Source organism: Mus pahari, chromosome 20, assembly GCF_900095145.1.
Source record: "Mus pahari chromosome 20, PAHARI_EIJ_v1.1, whole genome shotgun sequence".
Lineage (NCBI taxonomy): Eukaryota > Metazoa > Chordata > Mammalia > Rodentia > Muridae > Mus > Mus pahari.
The window spans coordinates 44,903,563-44,910,447 of record NC_034609.1 but is presented as its reverse complement, the minus strand read 5'-3'; the positions used below and the strand labels follow the sequence as shown (position 1 = coordinate 44,910,447).

Sequence of the window (6,885 nt, the reverse complement as noted above, 5' to 3'; positions counted from 1 at the left end):
GGATTAAAGGCGTGCGCCACCACTGCCTGGCCCTTTCTTGTTTTTGAGATAGGATCTTGATTTGTATTTCAGGGTGGCCTAGAAATCATGGGCAATCATCCTGCTTCAGCCTCCCCTCTCCTGGAATCACAGATGAACTGATTCTCTGCTTTCTTCATGACATTATTTGCAACACTAGTCGTCTCCTCCTCCTCCTCCTCTTCCTCCTCCCCCTCCCGCCCTCCTCCTCTTTTGGAAAGAGTTTCTAAGTTAAATTGTATTCATTTCCTGGAGAGGCCCCCTGAGCATGCGCCGTGGTGTCCACGCTGTGGTGTCCACACCACGGTGTCCACATGGAGATCGGAGGACAACTTGCGGAACTTGCTTCTTTCTCCCACTCGGTGAGTTCTGGGATCCACTCAGGTTGTCAGGCTTAGCCAAAAGCGTCCTCACCTTCAAACCTCCTCGCTGTCCTGTAGCACAAGTTTTTACTTCATGGAAAAGCAAGGTGCTGTTCTCATATTGGGGATTTCAGAGAACTCTGACCCACCCACTCCCCTTCAGGATAACAAGCCTCTACTTGTTGGTCTGTGGGTGCTTCTTGTCCTGTGCATCCCCAGACCCTGTAACCTTTTCCCTCCAATAGCGCTGAGCCCCGGGGAAAACTTGGTGACAAGTGCCTTTACCCACTGACCCACTTTGCCAGTTCTGCTTCCACTAATTCTAAACAACCAATGCCCAGGTCAAAGGGCATGGGCACTTTGTTCAGCTACTGCCTGTTGTTTGTGGTCCACTTATGATTAACTAGCATGGCCCACAGCACACAAACAGGGTTGGCTGGACCCTGTGGCTCCTTTGCAGCTTCTCTGGTCCCGCTGAGACCCAGGTTCCTGCACTGCCGAAGTCCATTCACAGACTAAGTGGCTGCTACTCCCTCGTCCAGCACGGATAGCCTCTTTCCCACCACCTGTCGTTCAGGAAGCCTGGTGCAGGCTGCAGCCCAGAGCAGCATGTCAATAGCCAGGCCAGACACGTGGCTGCCAGCTCTTGGACTCCGCTCACCTCCGGGTTTGGCTCTTGGACTCTCCATGATGCCTGAATCTCTGCCATCAGCTGCCGGTCCAGCCTGGGTACTTGTGTAGCCAATGCCTGAACCTGACCGGCTCCAGAGAGGCACGGAGACTGAGGCTGGGAGGTAGAAGATACTAACTAGCTCAGTGAAGTCTCAGGAGGTGCTGTGGCCTGTGGCCTTGCTTCTCTGGTGGCTTGTTGAGCAGACTCTCAGAGGATCGCAGATCGAGGGAGACCCCATCTGGCCCAGGTGTGATACTGCAGCTGCTACGGCGCTGTCCAGGAGACCCAGGCTTGGCTTGGGAGCCCGAGCATGCGCACTGAGCCAGTTGCCATCCCCACCCCCCCACCTCCAACTGCACATTCCCCTGCATTCTCTGCGTTTAGGTTTTATGCTCAGGTAGAAGTCAGGGGAGGGCGCAGGCACTTGGGTTCTTTTACTTTCCACCTGAACCATTGCTATTGCTCTTTTCTTCCAAAAGCGAAATTTCACAGCGTTTCTCGTAAACAGCCAACCTCCAACAAACCTCCGAGGCAGCTCTGTGACCTCCCTATGTCTAGGAGGTGCGATGCTGGTGCAGTTTGTACACAGTCACATGCGTCGCTCATGTAACAGATGACATCCACCACATGCCTCTGCACCTAAGACGTCACTAACACGAGGGCTCAGGTCTCTAGTCCCTGGACAGCGCATGCACGAGGCGGTCTTGGGAGAGCTCTGGAGTAGGTCGAGGAGCAGGGAAAGGATTGTAAACGAATGCTTCAGAGTGACAGGCTTCACACACATGACAGAGCACACGTTGGCAGGACTGACAAGCTATTGAGACATGAGCTCTGTCTCCAGGAGAGATGAACAGACTCTGGAGCCAATTAGGCTGTGCCACTGAGCCCCCAAGATCGCTCCATGCCTACCTTCCCCGTGCTAGAATCATAGGCACGCACTGCCACAGCAGGCTTCTTCCCACACTGTCTGGGGATCAAGCTTGGGACCTTATGTGTGAACAGCAAGCTCATTGCTGGCTGAGTGACCTTTTGGTCCCTGTTTTCTCTCTCCAGAAGCTTCAGGGGTCAGTCTTGTGGGAAAGTTTTAGAGGCAGAAGGACAGAGCCAAAAGGCAGTACATGTCATCCTGAGCCCTCGTGCTAGGATGTCTTAGATCCAGAGGCATGTGGTGAATGTCATCTGTCACATGAGTGATGTGTGTGACTGTATACAACTGCACCAATTGCCAGAGTTCCAATCCTGGAAGAATGTCAACCCGGAGGAGGAACTGAGCTTGGGTTAAAAAGCCAGCAGAGGATAACTCACCCACCTGGCTCCTACATCCAGGCATCCCAGTGTAGTGACCACACTGAGGTCACAGGATAGGCTTGGCAAAGACGAACTCAGGACCAAGTATAGTAGCTCAAACCTGTAATCTCAGGACCTGGGAGGCCAAGGCAGGAAGACTGTTACAAATGTGAGGCCAACGGGAGCTAAAGAAAACAAGAGAGAAACAAAGTCAGACTCAGCGGTGGGGAGTGGTGGGAAGGGTTCACTTTCAGGGAATGAGGCTTGCGTGAGGAACAGGTGGCCTCCCGCCTGCTCTGTTGTCCAATCACGGGGAAGCTGTTCCCATCATGCACAGTTCCCCCTGTACTGATTACATGACGTAAGCCAGGGAGAAAAGACAGGAGGCCAGCTGTGGCTTCTCTGTGGCTGGAGTATGACCCAAGCAAGGGTCCCATGTCTGGGAAGGAGCTCGCCTAGTCTGAACCTCCTGCCTGTACCTCAGGAGGAACTGCCTGGGGTGTACCAACTCCAGCATCCAGCATGCATGAGATACTCCCACTGCCTGATCCCAGGTGATGCTGAGCATGAGGGGGATGGGGAAAGAGGGGGAAGAGGGTGAGAGGGGGGAAGGAGGGAGGAGGGGGCAAGCAGCCCCTTTTATAGTGAGTCAGGCACACCTGGCTGTTGCTAGGTAATGGTGGGGCGGAGCTTAGACTAAATGCCAACAGGTGTGCTCTCTACCCCGCCTCCACAGAGCATCCTTGGGGAGGCCTGTTGTCAAAACCCAGGGAAGCTGTCCCATCATGCACAGTTCAACGTGTACTGACGATAACATGTACCACGGCGCGGAACGAACAAATGTTCATCTCTTCCACATTTGTTCTTGAGTGTTCTTTTAGGAGAGGAAACTTGGAGTGAATTGGCCCCGTTCCCAGGCCTCACGTCGACTAAGGTAATCCATCCCTGAAGCCACAGTGAGGTGTTCCCGTTCACGTCCCTGCTCCTGCTCTGTGTGCCTGCTTCCAGAAGCTGTCCCCACGACCTCACGGGGCACCACCTGGGTCACATCTCTTGGCAGCTCATTCTTAAGGTGCCTGCTGCTGTTAGAAGCAGCATTCAAGGGCACTGCTCAGAAGCCCTGATCAAAACCCCTCAGACTTTAAAGACCTCTCTGAAAATTCTGGGTATTCTGCCCCTCAAGAGAAGGTTCTCCCTCCTTTTCTGCCTCTCTTCCGTCCCTCTCCCCCTCCTCTTTGTGGGAACTGTCTCTACTCTTTGAGAAGCCAGCTGCCTGCTGTGAGCTTCCTACAGAGCAGGGAACAAGCTTCCAACAGAGCAAGGCTGGGTGTGGAGTTCTCGCCCAGTCAAAGCTTCAGACTGAAGCCTTAGTGGTTGTCTCCTCTGCAAGAGGCTCCGTGTGCTAGACCCTGCCAAGGGGGATCCTGCTTCCTGCCTCACAGACTCCATCAGATGAGCTCCGGTTCTAAGCAGAGACTCTCGGGCTAGTTGTTATTATGTATCAGTAGATAACAGACACACGGACCATTCTCATCCTGACGTGAACCCAGAGGCAGTTCTGCTCTGCAGAGCCAGGGTCCTCCGTGAGCTTGCCTGAAAGTGTCACTTGCTTCTCCCAACTCCAGCAGCCCATCCCTCAAGACACAGCTTTGCAGAGAGAGATGATTTAATGAGACACAGGCTTTCTACCCACCTCCACCTCCCCTTCTGTCCCCGAGGTTGTTTCTTTCCTCTGTAAATCGGCCAGAGTGAGGAAGGCTGAGCGGGTGAGCGAGCACACAAGAGTCCCAGTTCTCAGCCACCTCAGACACGGTCATCTGTGGATCCACTACCAGAAGATCCATGTGCAGAGAGCCCAGGGAGGCCGGTGACCTGGGGCTGCACTCAGCTTTCTTGAGATGCATGGTATAAGCCCAAGCCAGCAGCAGGGAGGAGGCTCAGGCTCAGGAGCTGCAGTAACTGTGCCTTGATGGCCTGCCAGTCATGTGGACACTGTGGCTTCCAGAGACTGGAGGTTCAAACCCCACCCCAACTCCTTTTCACATAGACAAAACTCACAGGCAGAGTTACGATGTTAACAGTTTGTCAGGGTGGGTTCCACAGCGTGGCATAGCGGGTGTCGCTGTGTGGATCCATCCCTAACCTTCCTGTGTAGATCCTGACCAAGGTCAGGCTTAAGGGAGGCAGCAAGAAAAGGCTGCAGAGTTGCAGGTACTCACTGGGTGTGTTGGCTCGCAGGGAGAAGCACACACCACTGCACACGCAAACCTGCTGATTTCAACATTATCACCAGGTCCTGATGGCCCCAACCTGAGAGAGGGGTCAAGTGTACACACCTGAGGGTTGTGCCAATATGTACATGTGTATACTGTGCGTATATGTACAGTTATGTGTTTGTGTGCACATCAGTGTATGGGCACACATGCACGCACACACATGTATACGTACGTGCATGTATGTATATAACGGTGTATCTGGGTATAGGTGTGTATGTGTACACGTGTGTGTACTAATGGGTGTGTGTTTTCACATCTTATGAAAATGACCGAAGGCTAATGTCAAACCTGAGATTGCTCTCAGGGATTTTAGGTACCAAGTCCGTCAGTCCTCACAGTAACCCAGTAACACGTGTCCTGTCACGACCCTCATCTTACAGTTAAAGGAACAGGGGTTCAGAGAGGGAGACTGGCTTTCTCAAAGTCACACAGCAGATGGGCATGAGGCCAGAATGCCTCACTTACTGCCCGACAGGTGCCAGGGCTCTGAGCTGCGGGATGTCTCTCTGAAGCAGCTGTTCTCCACCGAGTGGCTTGGTCTGGGTGTTCACTCACCCTGGTTGGGCCTTTCTGGCCAGTGACCTCAGAGGGGGATGTGCCACATGCCTGAGCATCTTGTCTTGGGGAGAGTGCTCAGGTGAGGTCAGTTGATATGATGCCCACTCTCTGGGGCACCTCGAGCCTGACCATTCATTCCTTGGGAGTGTGGTGGTGGCCTTTGTCTCCCCTTGTGGAAGTCTCTGGAAAGGAAAGGGTGGGCGGACCCTAGTCTTGAGGAGGGAGGGGCCTCAGAAGTGTGTTGAGCTAGAGAGAATTACTGTGGCTCACCCAGCTTCAGGCTCCTCTGTGTGCACAGGAGGGACCCTACACAGAGATTCTGCCCCAACAGCAGCCCACACACAGGCTGGCCTCAGCCAGAAGTCACGTGTCCCAAGAGCTTCCCAGTGCAAGAGTTTCATTTGGTTTTTTGAACTTTCCTTAAAATCCACTTGTTTTTCCTTAGCTTGTTCTTGTTTCTGTTTTGTTGGTAAGAAAGAATGGTACATTTACTATGTAGCTGCCTGGAACTTGGTATGCAGACCAGACTGGCCTCATACTTGATATGTCGACTACGCTAGACTGAAACTTGCAGCTATCCTCCTGCCTCTGCCTGCTGAGTACTGGGATCATAGTCACATACTCTCATACCTGGATGCCCATTGGAATCTGAGACAATTGTCTCGATATATAAGAAATCCATACCTACCGTAGGGGAGGGATGTGCGTGAAAAACAGACTTGAAGTCCTTGCTACTTCACTACATGGGGAAGAAAGAACTGAGCACATCTTCATATGCAGGAAAAACAATTGCTATAGATGCCACCCCCCACCTCTGGGCTGGATATGACCACAGCCATCTTGAAGCAGAGGAGCTGTGCTCAGTGATGGAGCCCGTCACTCTCATACCTACTGGCGTTCCCTCACGGAGGGAGGGGAGAAACTCGGAGATGCCCAGGTAAGTGGAAGTGCCAGGGACACTGGCAGGGGACAGGTCTACCCTTAAGGCCCTCATTCTCCTGTAAGTAATTCCAGGCAGCGCTCACTGGTTCATCAGGCTTTCTTCTGTGGACGCTCTCCTTGTCTGTGCTAAGTAGACACGCTTTTGCATCTCTCCTGCAACAGTGACTCCCTCAAGCATAGTGTGGAGGGCAAGAAGCCAGGCACTGGCTGACTCTGTTGTTTGTTTAGAATGCAAATTGGATACAACACACTTAGAACTAGTTTTAAGAACTGGTTTTCACTTGTCAGACATTTTGTTGGTGGTGAAACAGGGTCTTTCTATAAAGCCCTGGCTGTCTTGTCGATCAGGCTGGCCTTGAACTCACAGAGGTCCTCTTGCCTCTGCCTCCTGAGTGCTGAGATCAAAGGTGTGTACCACCAATGCCCAACCTTCTCCTGTAAGAATTTGTCCATCTGTATGTTCTTGATTTGGCTACTCTTCCACATTACATTACAGAAAACATTTAATAATTTACTGCAAAGTCCCTCTGTCTCCAAGCAATTGCCTCTATAATATTTCAGAATCCTTCTTGGATTTTTTTTTCCAAGCACGCACGCGCACACACACACACACACACACACACACACACATGCTTCATGGAAAGATAAAAAACATACTTTCCCTCCAGAGTTGCTGAGGAGCCACGAAATGCTGAAACTGGACTTCCTGAGTCTTCCCTAAGTCCTCCACTCAATGACTTTTTTTTTTTTATTATTATTATTTTCTTTA

At 52.0% G+C, this 6,885-nt stretch overlaps 1 long non-coding RNA gene across 1 annotated transcript in view; it reads left to right on the top strand.

The window, feature by feature from the left end:
- The first annotated feature begins 298 nt into the window (after positions 1-298).
- The window catches only part of LOC115062696, a 10,150-nt gene continuing 3,563 nt past the window's right edge, over positions 299-6,885 (top strand). The window contains exons 1-3 of the long non-coding RNA XR_003842633.1: positions 299-380; positions 3,077-3,274; positions 5,955-6,111. This is a non-coding gene — a long non-coding RNA (uncharacterized LOC115062696). The remainder of the gene's footprint in view (positions 381-3,076; positions 3,275-5,954; positions 6,112-6,885) is intronic.